We start from the raw sequence: 25,049 nt of genomic DNA on the forward strand, positions 1-25,049 counted from the left end.
CGCAGCACGAGGTACGCGCACACGCGCCGCGGGGGCGTCGCGCCCGGCGAGCTCGCCCCCGCGGGAATTGTAGAGATTCCAATTTCGACCGGCGACGAATTCTTCGGGATCACTTTTGCGTTTGTCCTTGTCGCTTTTTTCTGCACTGACAAGATCACCTTTTTCTGTGTCTTTTCCGATTTTTTACTCACTGACAAAATATTTTTTTCTGTCTTTCCCGTTTTTTTACTCACTGACAAGATTGCGTCTTTTAGCTTTTTTTGCTCACTGAGTAGACAGCAAAAGATCAATATTTCCTACTTTGTTAAAAATTATATTGTTTATTCTATCGGCATTAACTTTGTGAAAAACATGATTTAATTCATTAAATTAAACACTTTCTTATGAGACCGCTAGAAATTATTTTTAGCACCACTGTGTATTATAGTTTCTTACTACACCTGTAGATAGAAAAATCCGTGCTTTCCGGAATTGTATAATAGCACTTAAAAACAAATTCAACTAGTCTCATAAAAAAGCGTTTAATATTTATAAAACTGTTAATTATTCCTTTAACTGTTCACACCTTTGCTTAAAATAAATTTAACTGCAAAGGGAGAGCTTTATTGGACAGATAATATAATTAATCCTTCCAAACTCATTTTTCTCATAGAATCACATTAATATATTGTTATTTGAAGGAATTGCATTAACATTTAACCTCAATAGGTTTGAAATGAAGCTACCCACGAAATTATTATTCCTAATCACTATACCTTGTACTAATACCGTTTTTTGTCGATTGACCTCAATCCCTATTTCAGTACTTTTTTTGTGTAATGTTTAGTGTATTAACTCATGTTTGTTTCCTAAAATTTCGTTTAACCGCCCTTCTGTCTTTTATATTCACTGGCAAGACAGCAAAAAACCGTTTTTGTTACTCGTAATCATAATTCCTTAAACTTTCCTGGCACTTTGGTGAAACAAACTTAATTATTTTTTTAATATACTAAAACCTGTGTTTTCAAGGGATGTGCTTTCCTCACAGTACCGCGTAAAATAAGTAACTAAAAAAAATAACAATGCAGGGTAGGTTTCCTTTTATAAAATTCAGTTCGGGATTTTTAAAAAAAAGTTCAATATTTATACAACATGAACTACAAATACTTTTTAAAACAGTAAAAAAGATAATTTACTAAGTAAAAGAGCGATTTAAGGAATAATAATGTATATTAAGTAATATCACGCATTATTAAATAAATGATCGAGGTTTTAATTTTTTTCGGGCGATATTATTTCGAAACTGTGTATTAGTTCCAGTTTTGTTGAATTTGTATAAATATTTGATGTTTAAAAAATATAATACTTCTTTTAAACTAAGATTAATCTTGTCTAAGAATTATCAGGTAATATTTTTGTTTTTAACTAATGCAGGAAATGCAGATTTGATAAAACGCCGATATGTTTATAATATGAGTTTCTTATCAAATTCGGTTATCATCCTTTACCCGATTTAAAATACATTTAAAAAACTTGAGGTTTTTAAATCCGAATAACCATGTCACGATAAAAAATATACATTTTTTCCAACTTAATTAGGTACTGGGTTCTATATCATAATCAAGAATTTATTATCTGAATTGTGGTCCCGTCGCTGTTGCGGACTCACGGATCAGAGGTCCAAGGTTCGAACCCCACACTACCGCAAATTGATTCTCATCTTTTAATAGTGAGTTTGGAGAAATCCTTGAAAATGGCCTTCAAGTTTTTAATATTTTAGTGAATTATAAGAAGGCAATTAAAAAAATTATAATTTAAATGCATTGAACAAGAAAACATTTTATTTTGCCTTAACTCATCGCTTAACATCGTCTACAATGTTAATTTACTATATAATATTTATATTACACAAGAACCAAGATCTAATTTTATTAACAGACGATTAGGGATAAGTGTTTATTAATATTTGTTTAACAAATGTGCCAAGAATACTAACATTAATGACAGTATAATTCCTTTTCACAACAGAAAGATTAAAGTAATTAAATAATAACAAATTAACCGTTCGAGCTTAAGCAAAAAAAACCTTTTTTCCTTAATAAACTGCTTTGCTTTTTTTGTTTTTTTTTTATACGTACACGTAACTATTTCGAATTGTTATAAAAACTTGATAGATATACTCAAAAACATACAAACCATCACACCGTTTCTCCGTACAGGTAGGCAAAGAAGATAGAATGCCATATCACTCTGTCTTTGCATACAGACTTAGCTTCCCCTATATTCATACATCTTATCACGCACGCGCTTCAATTTATCCCACATTTGACATGTCCGTCTTTAAATATTTGTTGTCTTTAATGACGACATGTCTTTCCCGGTCTTTCTCGTTTTCTGCATCCTTCAACATTCGCATCATAAATCTTTTTAGCCGTTCTTTCGCTGTTCATTCGCTCTATATGTCCAGACCAACGCAAAACTACTTTTTTTTCCAATTCCATACTTCGCTTTCATGCATAAGTTTTGACGCCAGGACTCCCTCGTGAACTGCTAATTTTTCCTCCTGCGATAAGCATTTATTTCCCAGTTCACTCTGTTCCGGCACTCACCCTCCTTTCAATATCTTTTCTAGTATTTCTATCCCTAGTAAACATATATCCATATATTATATTTTTTTGCACCACGACAGGCCAGAAGGCCCAATTACAGTGGTGAATTACATCACAAAACACCCAGGCTTGAGAAAAATCACATTCTTGATTTTTGTGTTCTCGCCGGGAATCGAACCCGGAACCTTCCGTACGTGAGTCAAGTGTCTTGACCACTACACCATGGAGGCCGACCGTACAATATTATTACAATACTACACAAATGATAGGTATATTTACCATTGTTCTTTTAGAATAACTGATTGAAGATAGTAAACAAATTATTTAATTGCTTGTCATGAACCAATCTTGTTGGTAAGTATCCTGTAGATCAGAATCGCAGTAAAACGAGGACAAAAATCCAAAGTAAAAAATTCTACGGTAGTTTAAAACCATATCATCATCATTATTCCCTTTCTGCACCGAATGGTGCATAGGGCACTGCATTGGTACACCAATCGCAACGTACCTTGATCATTTTTGTTACAAAAGGGCAAGATGATCAGTCTTACGCTTCAGGAACAGGGACTATGAAATATTATGTGTAAAAACACATTTTTAATAAATATTTCGTGCCAACCATGTCGGTAATCAAACCCGAGACCTCTTGCATGGTAAGTAAATGCGCTGACCATTATACCACGAGGCCGACAAACAATAATAATAACATTACTACTTGATTTATTTATAAGACAGTAAGTAGACTTTAAAAGCAATATTTCATAATTAAGTAAAGTTTTATTGCGAAAACAAATTGCAACTTCAATAGACTAGTGAAAAAACGCAATTAGTACAAGGTATAACTAAGATTACAGTTTAACTATATATTTACCTCAAACTATCATGTTACTTTACTACGGGTAATTAATTTTACAGCACTATTCTTGTTCCTACTGCGAACTATCTGCTTTCTGTAAACAAAAAAAACAAATATGTTAGACATTTAATTTGGAGGAAAGAATAAATTAAAAATATGAAGGTAAAATAATCACATTTCACCCTTTTCTTGGTAATGTATCCCTCCCATAGGATACGTCATATTGTCGGTGGAAATGTAAGATCTACTAAGCGACATGTAGCAACTTGTCACAAGAGCCAATTAAAGTTTGTCTTAACAAATGTTATAGTTTCCGTGATTTTTACATAAATTTAATAAAAAGTGAAACTGTGGGATTTTTTATTGGTTTAAAAAAACTTTGATTGGCTCTTCTGTAAAGTTGGCTACAAGTCACTTAGTTAATTTTGGGTTTCCACCGTCGATATGATCCCATTTTTACTCAGACGAGTAAAACAGTATTCAGTGAAAACTGCTTTACAACAATTTTCATTCTTTACTGCGTCATCACAATACTTCATAATAAACTTTGATAAACTTGTGAAATTCCAAATTTTTTTTATAAAATTCCTAAGCAGATCTTAAAAGAAAATGTTGACAAAACATTTCAGCAAAAATAACTTAATAAAATGTAACAAGGCTTTGTATTAATAATAATAATAATAATAATAATCATGATTTATTAAGAAAAAAATACAATTTCTTTATGTACTACATACATACTTTGGCAATAGATTTCTCCGGAATATGTCTAGTCTGCCTAACTAGGTACAACCTGTTTTAAGGCAGACATTTTTATGCAAAAATAAGCACTTACATGCTACCTACTAGTTAATTTATTTTAGAGTTATAAAATATTTAAATTTACCATTTATTAACGATTATTATTTTATGTTAATTTCCTACCATTTCAATTTTAGTACATATTATTTTGTGAGAAAATTACGTATGCTTATCCTTTAGTTGTTAATAATATTTACATTACTTTATAAATTTATATAATTTTACTTAATGTTATGAAATGTTTGTATTTAACCACAAACCGACGTTTCTTTGTCTACCGGTTTCGAGACGTACCCGTCTCTTCGTCAGTTTTATATTTTTGTGCAACAACTATGGTGAAGTGGGCTTTAAATGTTGGTTTGATTGGTATCCTGACGAAAAGACGGATACGTCTCAGAACTGGTAGACATAGAAAAGTTATTAAGTGGTTATTGACAAATATTTAATAACATTTAGTAAAATATGTGATCACCAAGTAGGTTAATGCTTTAAATATTAATAATAGTCTATAAAGGAAAAAAACCTGCTGACAAGCCGGTTTCGCGGTTTAGAATGTTTCGTTATTTTTCTTTTTATATTTTCTGTTCATGTATGTTATGTATTTTTTTAATAAAAATTAATAACAGAAATAATTTTTTTAAATCACAAAAAAAAAATTACATGGTATAAAGTTACAACATTTTAACAAAAAGAAATACATAATAAAGCAAAATTACAGAAACAAAAAAAAACAAACGAAATACCATACCAAAAAAGAGGCAACTTGTGCTTGCTGTGGTAGTACAAAATATACATATATTTAAAAAATAAATGGAGGTATATGAAACAGTACACATAAATAATTTCAAATATATTTGTACATTTGCATGCACTTTGACAATGATATTCCCTATAATATTGTAACAATTATATTTCATCCTGCCCCATTTAAGCAGCGCGCAATTAAGGAGGGGTCCAAATAATATTTTTTACTACGTTAAAATTCAAACATGGTAATACCACGTCAGACCGTGCATTTTGAAAAGCTAAAACCGCCCGTGACAAGCGAAATAAACGTGTAACTCAACAAAATCTAAGATGTAGTTTTTTTTTATATCGCGGGAGCATCGCCTTACGGCATGTAAGTACTATGTAATTAAATTTGTAATCGTATTGTCGTTTCAATTTGCCAGAACACGGAATCTAATTATGTATTTTTGTCCATAGTTATAGGCTTCTTAAATACCCCATTTATTTTTTTTATATTTAAAATATAGTGTATATTACCATCTTTAAAATGGATTATCATAACATCTGTCTGAATCTTGAAAATTGACGTCAATTTTTATCAATAAAATCTTAATCATTTAACCCGATGCCGAATCGACGACAGTAAAATCGATCGAAGTTTTATTTAGAGGAATGACGCGGACAGCTATGGCTAACGCTAAGATGTTGGCCGGATGTACCTTTTAAAACTGGAACCTTTCACATAATACTCCGGCTATTTGAAACAGAAAAAAAACTTTAAATGTCTACAAAGAAGATTTCAAAGAATTTAACGTGGATGATTGGTGTCATTGGTGCGATTAAAAAAAAACATTCGTTTTAAAATGGCAAAATCGTATGATTTCCTCATTTTGCGTGCGTTTTACCAGACTACAACTAATACAGGGGTCCAAATATATGCTTCCAGTCTTATGCTTCACGCTCCAGGAGCAATGAAATATTGCAGCATAGAATCAATCTCCTTTAAAACCAATAATTCACATCAACCCTGCCAGGACTCTATCCGAGAAATTCAAGCATGGTATGTGAACGCGCCAATCACTAAACAACAAGGCAGACTTATCTCCTTTCGATTTATTTTTCAGGATTTTTACTTAAGAGTCCATTCATCGGAAACAATCGTCCAGGGTTCAGGTTCTACTTCACACAAAGAAATGCATTTCTCATCCGCTTGGACACGCAACCCTAGAATTTAACCTGAATAGACTTTGTTATAAAATTACAACAGAGATGGAGAACACTTCAGAGAAGGGAAGAAATAATAAAATGTTTATTTGAAGCGGTAACTTTGTGAACAACAGAATTTTGAGTTGGTCCAAATGTTTGTAGACAAGGACTGGATTCAACTCCCTGGGAGCTGTTAACATAAATATATTACAAAAGAGATGAATAACATTTTAAAAAAAGTACTTTTTTTATACATTTTTTTAATTTATTTATTTTTGACCACTTTACACACAGTGTAACATTCACCATTCTGTCCATATTTGAACATCCATATTCCTTCAATTCTTTTATCTGTTGATGTATGTGAAATTAAAAAACTGAAACCTTTATTTATACGGGTGAGATTCATCTAATTGAATTATTTCACCTACATACTAGGCAACGCCTGAAAATGTTATTTTTTCACTTTCTATACTTCTTCGTGGACCAGGTGGATTTATCAACAGTATTTTGAGTTTGTCCAATTTTTTTTAAACAAGGACTGGATTCAACTGCCTGGGGAGCTGTTAACATAAATATATTACAACAGAGATGAAGAACATTTAAGAGAATGTAATATGGAAGTCCAGGAATCGTTGCCACTTAAACCATCCAATAACCGGTCATAAGCCTTGTAAATGCCTGGACTTCTATACTACCTTCTCTAAAAAGGTTTTTCATCTCGTTGTAATATGTTTATGGTAACTGTGTGATTTTTCATGTTAAAAAATGTCATAAATCAGTTGTTTTGTACGAAAATTTAGTGTTTTTTTGAACCATATATTCTGTTTATATATATATACATGATTGTTTAAGTGTTTTATCCAAGCAAAAGTAAACTACTGTACCTACTGATCGGCCTCGTGGTGTATGTCAGCGCGTGTGCCTATCATGAAAGAGGTCTCGAGTTCGATTCCCGACATGGTTGATTTGAAATATTTATTTAAAATGGTGTTGTAATATTTCATAATCTCTGGACTGGTAACTGAAGCGTAAGACTGAACTCCTTACCTTCATGTAACAAAATTGTTCGAAATATGCTGCGATTGGTGTACCAATTCAGTGCACTTAGGCAATTAGGTGCGGAAAGGAATAGATGATAATGATGATGAGATCACGAAATATTTTGAATATGCCGACCGGTTTCAAAGCATGTATGCATCTAGTACCAAGTAACTGCTTTACTAATCAAAAACTCTTAAAACCTTGATTACCTCGGAAAAAATATTTTTACAAACAAGAAAAATTCGGATATAATTATCGCCTACCTGTCGTTATCACAATAAAGAAATGAATAACCTACATTATTATTGTGACACAAAAAATATTTTTAGATATAAATGACGGTCAGTGTTATCTTTTGTATGTAAGAGGAAAAAGATATGAAGTTATCACATTGTAAAGTAAATATTGAGTTTAATTCTGATGCTTTTTGCATGACTAAAATGGTTGTGATATATAAGTATTACTACATACTAATTTATAATATAAAATCGCTATTATTTGTGACTAATGTATGAAAGAGATAGAATGTACAGGTATTGGAGAAAAAATTGATAATTTTTAAGTACGTTGCTTGTTGTTTGCTGATTTTGTAGTTCTGTTAGCAAGCAGCAACGAAGTTTTGCAAAAAATAGTCTCTAGAATGTATGATGTATGCCTGGATAGCGCATGGCGATGAACGAAAGTAAGTCAAAAGTGATGGTACTTGAAAGAGGAAGTGCGGTTACTGACTGCATAATTAATGTAAACAACGAATTTCTTGAACAAGTAAAAGAATTTGTGTATCTGGAAAGCATGTTTTCAAGAGATGGAAGAGTAATAAAAGATGTTGAAAGTAAAGTGAATGCGGGCAACAAAATGAACGGCTCACTTAACTCAGTAATTGCTAATAAAAATATGTAAATCGAAGATAAACTGGCAGAGCGCAACGGAGTTTTAGTTCCAACACTTATGTATGGAAGTGAAAAATGGAACTTGCAGAGGAAGGATGAAAGCCGAGTGAACGCGGTTAAAATGCGATCTCTTAGATGAATGTGTGGGAAATCAATAAATGACAGGGTTACGAATGATAAAATCAGGTGAGAGTGTAAATCTGAGTGTAGTATAATTAATAAGATTAAAAAAGGGTCTCTAAAGTAGTTTGTAGAATATTAAATTAATGGACGACGAAAGAATGGTAAAACAAGTATATATGGCAAAAATGAACGGTAACATGAGACGAGGACAACCAAGAAAGACGTGGTATGATCAGGTAAACCAAAATTTTAAGTCTGGTTATGTCAAAAGCAGACAGAACCGAAGGGCATGTATGACAAGATGTATGAATGTGGAAGAGGCTAGGAATATATTCCAGGATAGACATATGATGTGATATCTTAAGAGTAAACGCGGTCTGACTTTTCTTCATACAAACGTACTCCCATATTTTCACCCTGGATTATGGAACTGCAAACATTTATCATCGACGGGCCTCAATTGTTTTGCTCGTTTGATAAATAGTTTATTATGAGAACTAGAACCACAAATAAACCCATAAAAACGTCCAGATTTATCTGCGGTCCTTGAGCGCACGGTATACAAAGATGATAACTATTTTTGAAAAACACAAAACGTTCCGATACATAATATTTTATTCGGATATTCTGTTTTAAAAAAAATACTAATCGGTTCAGTTTTGAAGTGCGAAAAATGGGACAGCAAAACTTCGCGTCGATTTTGTATATTTTAATTAGGCATAAAAGGTCCGAAATGAAGTTATCTTTTTTTATAGCAGTGGGGAGGCATCTTCAAGACAGTGACATAAAAACAATGCTCAAATAACTATTTATTAAAATTCTCAGTCACCACAAATCCTCACAATTTATGTAATGAGAAACACAAAAATATTCATGTATATGTACGCATCTAATTTGAACTAAATAAAATAATTGATATCAAACTTTCGATTGTGTTCATTAAATTTACATATCTTTACATATATAATTCCTCTGTACGCGTAATGTCACCGTACTCCTCCTAAACGGCTTGACCGATTTACGTGCGGTTTTCAGAGAAATATAGATCTGTGCGCTGTGCGTGTTCGTAGATATAAAAATCTTTAATCGAATATGTAAAAAAGAAGTTAGGAGCATAAATGATTTATTCATCGATCTACTAGGCTTGCATTCGAGGAGAATGTATTTGCAAAAAATGGAAAGATGTCGTTTTTTTGTGTATTAAAAAGTTTGTTTTTGAATGTTTACAAACAACGTTTTGTGGATCTCAATCAGATTCTTTCCTTAAATTCCTTATAATGTCTACCCATTTAATTCTTTTTATTGGATTTTTGGTAATACTAAAATAATATTAAATTCAATACATTTTTACAAATCGTATTCCTGCATAAGTACACCCCTTTGTTGGTGAGATGACAGGAGCTTGATGTTTGCAAAAAGAATGACATATTTGAAAAAGTATTTATATTATGTTTTGGCATTCAACCATAAACAAGTACCAACTTAAATTATTTTTTTTTTAATATTGACAATTTTTAGTTTTGGAATTTAATCACAAACAAGTATCTAGGTACCTACTTATCAATGACAAGTATTTTTCCAAGGCAAGCCAACGTTCGGGCAGGACAACGTCTGTCGGGTCAGCTAGTATGTATATATATATATATATATGCAAGTATGAACTCAAATCTAGCAACAGCAAAGCATTGTCGTGTTCATCTCGTATTCATATAAAACAAATTTTAAATCGTATATTTTTATACTTTAATAAACATCATTATAATTTCTAACTCTGTTTTAAAAAAAAATAAACAGCTGCATATAATTTTATATTTTCGTTTTATAATTATTAAAAAATATATATTTTATAATGTTGTAGTATGCGTATTGGGTAAGATCATAATTGTTTGTTTACTTAATTCATCGTACGAAGCTGTTATAGTATGAATAACATAATTAATATGCATTATGTTTGGCGGCTGAACATTTCATGTCAAAATGTCACGGCGGATAATGTCAAAGATGAGTTAATAAGCTTAATTTAGTATCTATTAACCCAAAGTAGTATTATAACCAATGGAAATGCGTAAAATACCGTGTGTATCTAATTTGTAAAGCATCTACATACATGACACAAATATATCAACAGAGACGATAAAATTCTTAAGGTATAGTGATTAATTTACTATATAAGTATGACGTGAGATGTTTAACTAATCACGCTTTTAAAAATAAGCAAAAAAAAGCGAAAGACTTGCTTGATTATTTCAGAAATGCAAGAAAAATCTATTTTTTATTTTTTATTTGCAAAAATGATTTTTTTTATATTTACTTGAAATATGTATTTTTTTTAATTCGCGTTTTTCTTTAATCAACCCTGAATGAATTCTGATTGAAAATCATAAGATTTTGCTTTTTTAAAAAACCATATTTTTTTTAATCGTGCATTTAAAGGAATAAAGTGGTTGTAATGTAATGTATTTATTTGTATAGTTGTAAAAAAAACTTAAAACAACTATTAACATATTCAAAAAGAGGTGGAGAACATTTTAGAGAAGGTAATATAGAAGTTTAGGCATCTACAGGGCTTACGACCTATCATTGGCTAATTTAAGTTGCCACTTTACACACTGTGTAACATTCACCATCCTGCCCACATTTGAACATCTATATTCCTTCAGCTCTTTCATGTGTTAATGTTTTTTAAGTTCAATAACTGAAACCTTTATTTATGCGGGTGAGATTTATCTGATTGAATTATATCACCAATAAACTAGGCAACGCCTGAAATTTGTATTTTTCAATTTTTATACTTATTACTTTTATGTAATGATGCTTAGACTTCTATATTTCCTTCTCTTAAATGTTCTTCGTCTCTGTTGTAATATGTTAATATTAACAGCTTCCTAGGGAGTGGAATCTAGTCCTTATCTACAAAAATTTGGAAAAACTCTAAATATTGTTTTTAAATCCACTTGATCCATGAAGAAGTATAAAAATTGAAAAATAAAAATTTCAGGCGTTGCCTATTATGTGAGTTATATAATTCAATCAAAAGAATCTCTCCCGCATAAATAAAATTTTTAGCTCTTTAACTTTAAAAACATCAACAGATGAAATAAATTAAGGAATATAGATGTTCAAATACGGGCAGAATGGTGAATGTTACACAGAGTGTAAAGTGGCCACTTTAACCAGCCAATGACAGGTCGTAACCCCTGTAGATGCCTAGACATCTATATTACCTTATCTAAAATGTTATTCATGTCTGTTGTAATATGTTAATATTAACAGCTTCCTAGGGAGTTGAATCCAGTCCTTGTATACAAAAATTTGGACTAACTCCAAATATTGTTTTTGAAACAACAAGCTACAACTTATATTACAATTAATAGGTCTTAAAGTTATTAAATTCAGGCGGATTGTGTTTCCTATTTTTTTTTCGTATTTTTTATTATTCATTTGATTTAATTCTTTGAGCAACTTTATGCGTTATCTCCCTGATTCTGAAGTTCCTTCAGGGTTGTTGTATACCAAAATTAAATACACGTACAATACATACTAGTGTGTTTGTGTGAGTGTAAGTGAGTGAGAGGGTGGGTGAGTGGGTGTTATATTGGAATGAGAGTGGACATGTGTGTAAATATTGCACAAGTGTCAAGTGTCGAAAATACAAATATATTTAAAATATTAAGAATTAGAGATAAAATATAATAAAATAAAATAAAATAAGATAAGATAAAATAAGACTTTATTCTTGAAACTAAGTACGAGTATAAGACAAAAAAGTATGTTTTAAGACGCGCATTTTAAATGTTATTTTTTTACAATCAAATGGATCAATAAGGGGAAAGTTCAAATTATATTCACTAACAAAACGTATAAGTGGAGAGTTCTGGGCATAGTTCGTACGAGCTGCTGGCACATGAAATAGAGAGCTCGACGTGTGCCGGGTGCGGTAGCCGGGGACATTTAATGATAACTCCGACAAAAGAGCCGGACTATCAAGGCGTCCACTAAGTATGTCATGAAGCACCCCCATGTCCAACAGTAAACGGCGATCTTCTAAAGTAAGCAAGTGGTGTTTTTTGCAGGAAGACATATAATTGAGATCAGTATACCTGCATCTCCAGTTAAGATGTCTAAGAAATGTCCATTGAATTTTTTCGAACTTTTCTTTATGTGTGACATATTGTGGAGACCAAACAGAAGAGGCATACTCGAGCAAACTGCGAACATGAGCAAAGTAGACCATTTTAATACACGCGATATCTTTAAATACCTGACATGTACGAAGTACAAAACCAAGGTTTCTATGTGCACGGGTCAGTATGTCATCGAAGTGATTCTCAAATGTAAGTTTGCTATCAAGAATAACACCCAGATCGCGTACGGTATCAACTCTCTGAACAGGTTGGTTTTCTAATATATAATGATATGGGATGGGATGTCGACCTCGCGAAAAAGAAATGAGCAAACACTTTGATACATTGACGTTAATACGATTTTTCAAATAGTAATAGTAATAGTAATTTAATTTAATATTATTTTAGTGTTGCCAAAAATCTAGTAAAAAAAAAATGGGTAGAAATTTTAACGAATTTACGGAAAGAATCTGATTGAGATCCACAAAAAACAAATGCTTTTTGTAAACATTCAAAAATAAACTTCTTTATAGACAAAATAACAACATCTTTCTATTTTTTTGCAAATGAATTTTCTTCGAATGCAACCCTGGTAGATGGATGAATAAAACATTTATGCTTCTAACTTCTTTTTTACATATTCTATTAATGATTGCAATGTCTACGAACATGCACAGCGCAAAGATCCATATTTCTCTGAAAACCGCAGGTAAATCGGTTAAGCCGTTTAGGAGGAGTTCGGTGACATCACACGTACGGAGGAATTTTATATATAAAGATAACCACAAAGTTAGTGCTTCAAATATAAACTTTATGTTTATTTTTATTTGTTAAAAGGAAACAACAGCCATTATAACAACAACAAAAACAATATTTACAAATAAACCAAAATTGTAGGCCAATTATAGTTTTCTATGTATTATTCCGTATCATTTTACTCTTAAAAAAATATATGTTGAAATATTATTTTTAAGCTAAGCAAAACAACGTAACCGACGACAATGTAGGCGGTTACGAGTTATAGGCAAAACAGCGTTACCGCCACTATCTTAAAAGTGGAAGGGATTGAAACAATTTGGCTGTCATTTCAGTAATCAACCATTATAAATCCCATTTACCGAATTATAAAAAAAAATATGTATCGAACCAAAATTTTAAAAAACCTCCTGCACAATTAACTATTTGTCGCTTACGTTGTTCTATCGATTATAGCTCGATATGTTCCTGTTATAAATTTATTATAAACTTGGATAACGAGGATCGTGAGTTTTGTTTCTTGCAGAACCTCATTTGAAATTATATTGAAAAAAAACTTTTGATTACGATCATTACGCCTCCTGTATGCCGACTTTACGAATCACATCTGGCAGCCGTGTATTTCGGAAACATTACTTCATTATTTGTTATTTCTTTAGTTATATGTTCCAATAAGCATCAGCAAACATGGTTTATACTTGTACAATAACACTTCCAGTTCTTCGCAATGAGCACTTGAAAGATTTATATTTAAAATATTTCTGAAACCCCTTTTCGCTCTAAAAATCTATTTTTCTTTTCTCTGGTTTGATTCTCTTTTTATAAACTACACACTCGTTACTTTAACCAAGATGGTTAATATAAAATATAAAAAATAATTTTAAGGTATTTTTTATACGAATGACAGATGTGAATATTTAAATCGGTTATTCGAGGGCATTTAAATTTTGTTAAAAACATAATGTATAAATTAAATATTTGCTACCAAAATATTATTTCAAAAAAGAAACGCATTTCCATACGGTAAAAACAATAATACTTTGTCTATTTTCTGTATTTTTAAATGATTTTGGAAGGCATAATAGTTTAACCTGGAATTTAATAAAAATACCATAAAATTATTGTGAATCAAAATGCTTTTATTTCTTTTAAAAACCAAAATTCAATTTGTTTCATTAATTACTTTTCAAACATCAGAACAAATTTTAGTGAAATACTATTTTTTAATATGAATACTAATGTAGGCAAGGTAAGTATTAATTTGAAGAGGCGTAATCTGCCGGTCAAATAGTAATTTTATTTCAGTCATATAATTTTTTTTCTGAGATTCGTTTCCTATTGGAAGTACTTTAGAAAATTGTTGTTTTTATCTAATATGAATTGATTTTATATTTTTAATGGCGTGATTTTGAAAAGATTGCTTTTTTAAACGGCAAAATTCTGCGATTTCCTCGGTTTTTATCAGACTACAGCCTTAAAAAATTTCGCCGCCTTAATTTGAATACAATGTACGTAATTTTATTATGTATTTGAGATAATGATTAAATATTTTTCACAGTACAAAATTTACCTCCGTCATTTGAACAAATAAATTGTTGACAGAAAAGAGATAAAACACCTTTATCCAAACACCACTCTCAAAGAAATGTTTATTCCTTGGAATACAGGTTGCCTGTGTTGTCAGAATTTCGTTTCGTTCGTTCGTCATATATAAATCAAACTCTAACGCAATCAAAATCGTATTTTGTTCTCGTTCCCTCTCATACGATACAAATTTATTTACGAAACGACTTTGTTGCAGAATAAGGGGTCTGTGCAAGTCAGTAGAAGGTACAGTAGTTTACATTTACTTGGATAAAACCCTTAAAAATCATGTTCCCCTAATCGGAATATTTGGTTTTAAAAAAAACTAAATTTTCAAACAAAACAAGTGATTTATGTTTTTTTTTTGTCTTCAATAAAGTGATTATTTAGTGACTAACATTGCACTTAAATTAAGGCGACGATATGCAAAAAAGTCATGAAAAGAGATGTACTTGGTTACTCTAGCTAAATTGCTAAAAGAAAGTATTGTTTCATATAAAGTATAGCCTCCCATCGGACCGTATTACGGGAAGATTGAGAACAGAATGCCTCGCTCTACCGAAAATTAAAACTACCACGGCCAAACATCATTATACTTACATAGGACGGAAGCTTTTCAATAATTTACCACAAAATCTACGCCAAGAAAAAAATACGGAAAATTTAAGGATAAATTAAAGAAAAGCTTCTTGACATAATTAACATTAACTATATTTAAAAAAAAGAGATGTATGTTTAATATGTGCCCGTGTTTACAAATTTTGTGTTTTTATTTAATATTTTTTTAGTGTTATATTTTCTCAATTTTTGAAATTGTTTAATTTTTTATTTATTTTGTTTTGCATTTTATGTTTTATTTTTATGTTATTTTGTAAACTTACCAAACACAAGAGCTAGACTTTTTTTTGGCAAGTTAAACCTTAAGTGTTCCATTTTTCTACTGAATGTTTTGTTTATTTATGCTAATAAAGGTTTTTATTAAAAAATAAAAATATAAAAATATTAATTTTAGATAAAAATTAAATACATTGGCGTTTTCTTTAATCAGCCCTTTAAACCAAGGGACGATATTTGCGAGATGGGGTCAAATGAATAATGTTGCTACCAGCAAAGCTTTTATTACCCTATCACATTTTACCCTGAACAACATTATCACTATAACAGTATACGCTGAACATATATTATTATACTAAGTTAAACTAATTTCCCTAGAAAAGCAACCATGCACAACGATATGGGGCAGGCGGTTGCCTGTTTCAGCCAAGGGATATTATAGGTCGTATAATGGGGACTAAACAATGTACATAGATATATTATTATACACACTACACAAACATAAACTGCTCTACGACGTTTAATGTGGAAATAATTTAATTAAATGAAATATCGTAACTCGAGCCTCACAAAAATCTTAAAGATGAACTCCTGCAAACCACAAACAGTTTTTTATTCAATATTGGGAAAAATAAAAGTGCAAAAGTGTTTAGATGTTAATCACCATTGTTAAGATGTTAATCACCATCAACATCATTTCCATTTCCGTACCTGGTGGTACATAGAGTACCAATGAAAGGATTAAAGAACTAAAACAATTGTTTTATGGATTGGTAAATTCAATACTGACGTATGGTCTGATTGGCTGGGGAAGCTGCACTAAAACGACTATGGCTTCAGCAGCTATATATAGCTCAAAAATCAGTGTTAAGAGTTATATTTAAAAAAACATACCGATACCCGAGTGATTCGCTCTTCAAAGACTTTCAAGTGCTGGATATTCGTCAACAGTATATATTGAGGTCAGTAGCGGTCACACATCTCAACAGGGAAAAATACGCAAGGGTTTGTCATGTTCATAATACTAGACACTCCAATAAGGATATGATTCTACAGAGAGGAGTCAATACTTTTTCGGCTCAAAGGCAGCAATATTATATAGGCCCGAGGGTATATAACCTTATCCCAGTTTCGTGGAAATGTGGTGGGATTGCCAGGCTGAGGAAGGTGTTGACTGCATTCTTAATCCATATTGGTCGGAGGGAGTCAGAGAATTTGTTGTCCGATGTAGAAGGACGTAAACTGGTTGCTTGTTTTACTAGTAATGACTTGGGACTTAGGATATAGAGATTTTGGTATTATTTATGTTTTTTCTGGATATTCATTGTTTACCTTTAAGACTGAAAAAGCACACATTATGATAAAACTGTAAATACTTTTAAATATCATTAAAAAATACATAATTTACTGCCTTAGAACGGGGAAGCTATCCCTAGTTAGGCAGTTTAGATGAACCAACAGCAAAAAAAAAAAATATGTATGCTTACTTTTACTACTGAATTAATTTGTCGTATAAATAGTTACTTGTATATTGCTGTAATAAATATGTAAAATAATAATAAAAAATAAAAAATTATAAAAAAAAATAAAAAAAATAATTACAACGAATCTCTATCATTTTCGTTATACTGAAGGTAAGGTAAGAAGCGACCTAGTCGTGGGTCGCTTCAGGTGCCGGTACAGAAACAAAACAAAACCGCTTAAAAGTACTGAGGTCTTCTTATCGGTTTCGCTCATGCACAAAAAAACATTTTTTAAAGTATTAAACTGACAAATATTCACAAATAAAAAAATCGTATGAAAATATACCACGTCAAAATAAAATCATGATATTTATTCAAATATCCGATAGATTTCCGATGTACGTATAATTTTAAAAAAATATTTATCGACCGAGTGATCGTTTATCGCCTTGCTGTCGCTTCTAGCTGTGTTGCCCACGGGTGCGATACCCTACCGATACCACTCCATGGGCCCTTTTCACACATGCTACGCCAATCCACCCGGCCCGGTAATATGTCCGGATACACCCTACAAAAGGTGACACATTTTGTTTGCGCTTGTAGGATGTACCCGCAAAAAATACTGGGCCGGATGGATTGGCGTGGCATGTGTAAAAAGGGCCATACACATACATAAAGTCTGTTCATTATTACAAGAATTTCCAAACAAACAAAACAGCCTCGTGATATCCGACAGAGAATAGCCTATTTCATACACATCATATTAATCTAAACGGCACGGTAAAATTATAGTGGATCGATATGTATTAAATTCGTTAGTACTTATTTCAATTTGACAATATTTACTTTTTTCGTTTTTTTTTTTAACTCCTTGGTGACTAATAAAAATATCAATAAAAACGCCTCGGTTAATACATTATTTAAACAAAATATAAATACTAGCCGAAAATATTTTACAGAAATATTACAATTTTGGTGACCATTTTCAAGTTGGGGTATAGAGGGGTTCAAACCTCGGACCTCTGATTCGTGAGTCTGCAACACTAGCCACGGAACCACAACTCGATTCAAATAATATTAACTTAACAAAAGAATTTTTAATGATAATTTTATCGAAATCATTATTTAAATTTAGCGAGTAATCACTAAGGGAAACAGACGTTGAAAATATCGTTTAATTAGGTAGTATATATAAATAAACTATTTTATGTAATATTTTTTAAAGAAGGAAAATCATCAATGATAAAAAAAGAAATCATTATCTTATTTAGTTAAACCGGATATCTATCACAATATATAATAATGCGTTAATTGATTGGTTAATGTTCACTACATCCTATGACGTTTCAAAATAGTATGTTTTTCTTATTTGCTTTATAAATTCACGAGAAACTTCGCCACGCTCTAACTTTTTTACATTTTCCATATCCAATTTCTTGAAGCACTGAACTTACTTATTGTTTACTAAAAAAAATGCCGCGACTCAGTTATACCAGATTCTAACAAACCAGCTAAAGAATTTCGGACAAAACCAAATTGCATTTACGTTTGTGTACATTGTGTCATAAATATAATCCTCTCGTGAAGATAGGACTGCAAATGTCCTTAAAGCAACCCACCCATAAGGGTCTGAACCCTTAAGAGGAATTATAACATAAAGGATAGAACTTAATTGAAATAAGCAGTAAACATAGAATTTATACACAAACCAAGGGACACTTACTAGAATAGGCAGCCAAGTTGCTGTAAGCATCGCACATTAGACTTTATTGTTTAGTTTTGTTTTGTTGTAAAATGATTTATTACGGTAGATATCAGTGGCAAGCCGTGATTTATTTTATAGGTAATCTACAAAAAATGTTCATTAATTTATACCTACATATACCTAAGTAAATAATATGTAAGTAATATAATTATAAAAGACTATGTTTTCTGTGATTCTGTGAAAATCAACACAAACATCAATTATTATTAATCAAGCAATAAACATAGCTTTATTTTTTACTATTTTGATACAGTACTTATACAAAAGTTTATTAAAATGACATTCAGCAGATATTTCCACTACGATTTAAATGTCAACACTAAGCACTGGCCGATTCGTTTTAAAATTAATATTGCCAAAAACGGCCACTGCAAACGTTACACATCCTATGTGATACACAATATGACAACGGTATCATGTCAAAGAAAAATAGTCCTTAAGAAATAATGTTCGAAATACTAGTTTCCAAATAGAGAATCTTCAAATAATATTTGTAATCTGCAAGATTGTTTTAGTACTAAAAAAACACGTCATTTTTGTATGGAGTATAAGCTGAAGTAATCGGCTAGTTTCATTGTTCCAAAAGCCTTATGGGCGTTTAATGTATATGAAAGAAGATATAAATCTAATATCTCTCTAAATGAGATTGTAGGAAATTAAGAGTTTTACTTTTTTCTTTTTTAATTTGGGTTCATATAAAGCATCATCCACCTCGTGGTTATCATCATTCCATTTCTGCACCCAGTGGTGCATAGAGCAGTGCATTGGTAAACTAAATCATCATTTATTCATCATTGATCATTTGTTATATGAAGGTAAGATGATCATTTCTACTTCGCAGGAACGAGTCTATGAACAAAGAAATATTGCAGTTTAAACAACCTTTACAATCGATATTTTACGTCCAACTGCCAGGAATCAAACCCAGGATCTTAAAAATGGTAGGCAAATGCGCCAACCACTACACAACGAGGCGGACTTATCTCCGCTCGAGTTCCTTATTCAGGATTTTTACCTAAGAGCAGCCATCGAGTCTAAAATACTCAACAAGGGTTTTGATTCTATTTCACGCAAAGAACTGTATTATTTATTTATTAAAACACCTTGTAGGTTTTTACATGTTTTACATACATATAAACAAATAAAGACAGAAGTGTATTTTCACAGAAGTAGCAAAAAATACAAATGATTTTTAGAAGAAAAAAATATTAAAATATAAAAAAAACATCTTTACATATTAGTTTAAAATATGTTTACATTCGCCTGAACACAGAGAAAACGTAGTTAAATAAATACATGTGTAGTCATGTCAGCCTCGCGGTCAAATTTTCAGCGCCGATAAGGTCGACGTGATATATTTATTCAAAAACATGTTTAAACACGAGGATAATAGTTTATAGTATCTATACTGGCTCTTAAGGACTATGCCTGATCATCATCTTACCTTCATGTTACACAAACGACCAAGATAAGCTGTGGTTGGAGTACCTTATGCACCATTAGGTGAAAAAAAGGTTATTAATGTGTATATCACTCAAAGCTAGCTCAAAAAACTTTACATTCCTGGCTCCTAAATTTGCTCCAAATCGATAGAGACAAGGTTGTCAATAATCTTATTAATGTTCGAGATTAGCGAAAATTTTCAATCAGCTTTCCTTACATACTTTTATTTGCTTTTTATATATCTTGATATTTTTTCATCATGTATTTTTGTATTATTAAATTTAGTATTCACCGTTATTTGGTATATTATTTATTACTCTCATTTCTTACTATAGTATAGAAAAAGTTTACAAAAACCATATCTCAAATTAGCTTTTCAATTATGTTTTTGTATTTTTTTTCTATTGATTTCAATAATACTATTATTTTGTATATTTGATTATGTGTGAATCTAAATTTATATAATCTTTATTTATATCTGACTAGCTGAACCCGGCTACGCTTCGCTGTGGCTTTGTCTGATATTAATTATTAGGGGAGTAAATAAAAATAGTCTAGCAACTACACATTTACCCAGAAAACACATTGCTTGTGAACACACAAACACATGAATATCTTAATTTGCATTGCTGTGACTATGCTATAGAATATAAGGAGAAAAAAATGTAGCTGTCTCAACAAGTTGATAAAATGGAACTGTCATTCAGTACTTGTTAACTATGACAAATTATGAGTCAATTTAAAACGCAAAAAACTTCCGGATAAAAAGTATGTATATACAAATGTTCTTCTGCTAAAATGCAATGTTCTGTAAAATTTTGAGTCAATTCATTGACTAGTTTTCGAGATTTGCCACCACAAACATATGGAACTAAAAATTTTATTTATATAGTTTTTTTTTTTTTTACATTGTCTTCTTTGGAATTTTACTATTTTTATTTTGTTTTTCTGGATTGTTATTTTATTGCATCACCTGTTATCAACATTGAATTAATTTTACTATGTATTTTTTATTATTATGACTTAACACTGGCACAGCCTAAAAGCCTTAATAAGTTCATTAATATTTAAACGAGTGTAATTTTGTATGAATAAATAAATAAATATTGTTAGTATTATGAAAGCGTATTATCTGTCAGGATGGTTGTAATAATTTAAGGTTCAAAGGGATAATTGCCTATTCAGATATTTGCCCTGTTGACACGAATATAATTTCCCAACTCTGTGATATGATTTGAAGTATTCATGAGCATCAAACCTTTGTCCTAAAACTTCATTATTATCCATCTGTCTAGAAACTAGAAACCATGGCCGTCAAATGTTTTTCCGACGACTGTATCTTTTCACGAAACCCAAAAAGTTCACCGCCTTTAATTTTGATTATAAAACACTGGGCATTTATACTCGCCTATCACTTGCTTCTTCTTCTTCTTTACCTTTTAAAAGATACTTAAATCTGTGTTACAGAAAACTACCTGTTCGCTCGAGATGATGAAGTCCAACTGTTTCTCCATCTATATCTTCTAATGCTTCTTATATGTATTTGGGTTTTGTGTCTTTGTTTGTTTTGTTTATATACATAAGTATTTTTTTTCCTTTCCAAAGCGGGATCTAGAGCATACGACCGCCATCTCAATTTGAAGCTAACACTGTATTCCTTCACTGTCATGCTGGGAAATAAGAAAAGAAAGATTGCGCTGACCATGTGTATTTGATTGATTACAAATTGACAATACTGCAGTGAGGGGCACAATGAAAGTGTGAAAAATTTCTATGTTTTGTTATTTTCACCGTTTGATTGTAAAGAAATATTAAATTTTTGCTTAATTAGTTTAAAAAAAATATAGTGAATATGCAAAACAGAAGAAAGACTCAAGTCTTGATGAACAGTATCGGGAAAGGGGTGGGTACTTTCATTGTTCCTCCATCTCTTGGGAGGTCTTTTAGGCGGACGTTATCCAAATGGGATTTCATTGGCTGTAACGTACACAAGTCTGTCTCTGCTTTTCCTGCCTACGTGTTCGTCTAGACATTAAGACCTTGATTTCGGCAGTTCTTAATAGCTCTTTGGTACGAACAGTGTCAGCCCGCGCTTCCAAAGCATACGTCATGGTGTGTCTTACACATGTCTTGTATATTCCGAGCTTGCTATCGATACGCATATCCTTATTTCTCCACATTACATTCCTCAGACACCCTGACACAATTAATTCTCTCCTGACCGCAAATCGCTATGTCTTGAGATTTCTAGATATCCGAAACTTATGACCTATTCCACTGTTTTGTTGTCAACTTTATGCTACTATGCAACTAGCTTTTATGTTCCGGATAATTACCTTAGACAGCGTCAACATAGACTGTTTCACATTCCAATAAACAGGACAAACCTGCCAATGGTTGTGCCTGTTGGAAGGGCTATCTCTATGTTGAACAATATTACTTTGGACATTGTCATTTTTCACGTCTCTGAGGGAGTTTTTCATTACAAGATTCTCTTACTTTTTTAACATGTTATTCTCTGGATATTATGTATACTTATATGTTTTTTTTTTTATATTTACCTAAGTTTACCTAATTATTTTAATTATTTCTATACTTATGAATTAAGATATTCCATCTTGTAATGTACATAAATATAAATACATAAAATTTAATTGAATTGAACACTCAGCTTACGCCTTATAGGTTTTCTAGATACTAATATGGAAAATATTCCAAAACTGCTATTTTCATTTAATTTTTTTATTATTTATCATGCTATTTATTGCATTTAGCCGGCGGCTAGCAAGCCAAATGTCAAGAAAAGCAGTCGCTATAGTACCTAATTGTAATTTAATTTTCACTTTTTGTATTAGATACTCCTTTCTGTATTGTTTTATTTTTTAAAGTAAACGCCGATTTTTCGTCGATTAACTGTATTTATTTATAAGGAAAACCGAAAACAAATTGACACGAGCGTTGACTTAGAGATTACACACGCGTCGACTTATGACTGCGATAATTTAAGCATTTTCATCATTGTTCATTGTGATCGCTCAAATGCTTAGCATGTTTTTAAGCACGTCGATGGTTATTTGTGATTGAGCTACAAACATGGTTGACATAAAATACATATTTGTCAATTTTACCCTTGAATATTTCAAAGCCCCAATTACAATTGGAAATTAGCAGAATAATCTTCAATTATTGTCCATAAAGTTTTTATTTAAACGAAAATAAGAACATATATTTATATATTTTTAAACGTCTTCATCGGTAACATGTCATTAAGTATAATTTTATTTAAAATAATAAAAAGACACATTTTTGTCATCTTAATTAGATTTTACTTTATAGACAGTCAAAGATAACTCTTAACATATTACAACAGAGATGAAGAACATTTAGGAGGTCATATAGAAGTCTAGGCATCTACAGGGCTTATGACCTGTCAATGGCTGGTTTAAGTGGCCACTTTACACACTGTGTAACATTTACCATTCTGCCCATATTTGAACATCTTTATTCCTTAAATTCTTTCATCTGTTGATGTTGCTGTTTTTGTTGATCTTTATTCCTTAAATTCTTTCATCTGTTGATGTTGCTGTTCAAATATGGGCAGAATGGTGAATGTTACACAGTGTGTAAAGTGGCCACTTAAACCAGCCATTGACAGGTCATAAGCCCTGTAGATGCCTAGACTTCCATACGACCTCTTAAATGTTCTTCATCTCTGTTGTAATATGTTAATATAAACAGCTCCCCAGGGAGTTGAATCCAGTCCTTGTCTACAAAAATTTGGACAAAATCAAAATATTGTTGAAAGATAACTGTTAAATTCGCATTGCAATCCGGGCCTAGAAATAAGACCGATCATCATCGAAAAATATAAACATACGCGGCGGTTGGAGTACCACCACAGTGCCTTATGCACATTAGGTGCGAATAAGGAAATGATGGTGATAAATATTTACAACATTTTAGATCGTTATAAAAGCACACGATTTCCTTTATTTTTGTTTTTAGTGAGGAGACGAAGTTGGGATCTCAAATTTTGAGTGAGAAACGTTACCTCAAGGCCACAACTCTTCATACCATTATTTTATTTAAAAGATATTTTCTAATTCAACAAAAACGAAAAATTTTCTAATTCAAAAAAGGCGGCCTCCGTGGTGTAGTGGTCAAGACGCTTGACTCACAGACGGAAGGTTCCGGGTTCGATTCCCGGTGAGAACACAAAAATTAAAATGTGATTTTTCTCAAGCCTGGGTGTTCTGTGATGTAATTCACCGCTGTAATTGGGCCTCCTGGCCTGTTGTGGTGCAAAAAATAAAATAAAATAAAATAAAAAAACACATGTTTTCTTAAAAAAACCTAAGATTTATTTATCGATATTATTTGTCGATAATTCCACGTGCATATCATATCTTCAGATTTTCCGGAAGAAAAAAACTACTGTAGCGACACGTTCATGTCGAGCAAATCGCTGTCCGTGCATGTTTACACGAGAACAATGCGGCCGCACGCCGTGATAAGGGTAATCATTGTTCCACGGAGATAGCCTGCCCGTCTATCTCGGTAGCGATGTCCTACAAATTGCTGTTTACACGTGAACAAGTAATCGAGTCCTGGAACAAAACAATATTGTATTGTCCACTTGTAAACAGCCTTTTATAATAATTAATTGTGCATATTAATTCAAAATCATACACATATTCCGACTCCCGCCTTTTCCGAAGACCTTTGAGCAACTCGGCTTGACCAAATGCTTAAGCCATTCTAATTTCAAATTCAAACGTTGTGTTATTAGTGTTGACGTGTAGTAAGGATTTGAATGGAGGTGTCACAAAGCTGTTCCTAACCA

The 25,049-nt window shown here is 31.7% G+C and overlaps 1 long non-coding RNA gene across 2 annotated transcripts in view; it reads right to left on the reverse strand.

Annotated features, from left to right (window-relative positions):
* Window positions 1-2,126: 2,126 nt before the first annotated feature.
* The window catches only part of LOC148278206 (uncharacterized), a 28,212-nt gene continuing 5,289 nt past the window's right edge, over window positions 2,127-25,049 (reverse strand). For both annotated transcript variants that reach the window (XR_015823250.1, XR_015823251.1), the window contains exon 2: window positions 2,127-3,538. This is a non-coding gene — a long non-coding RNA (uncharacterized LOC148278206). The remainder of the gene's footprint in view (window positions 3,539-25,049) is intronic.

This window comes from Micrasema longulum, unplaced genomic scaffold (genome assembly GCF_059751315.1).
Source record: "Micrasema longulum isolate JH-2025_06_02 unplaced genomic scaffold, ASM5975131v1 h1tg000913l, whole genome shotgun sequence".
Lineage (NCBI taxonomy): Eukaryota > Metazoa > Arthropoda > Insecta > Trichoptera > Brachycentridae > Micrasema > Micrasema longulum.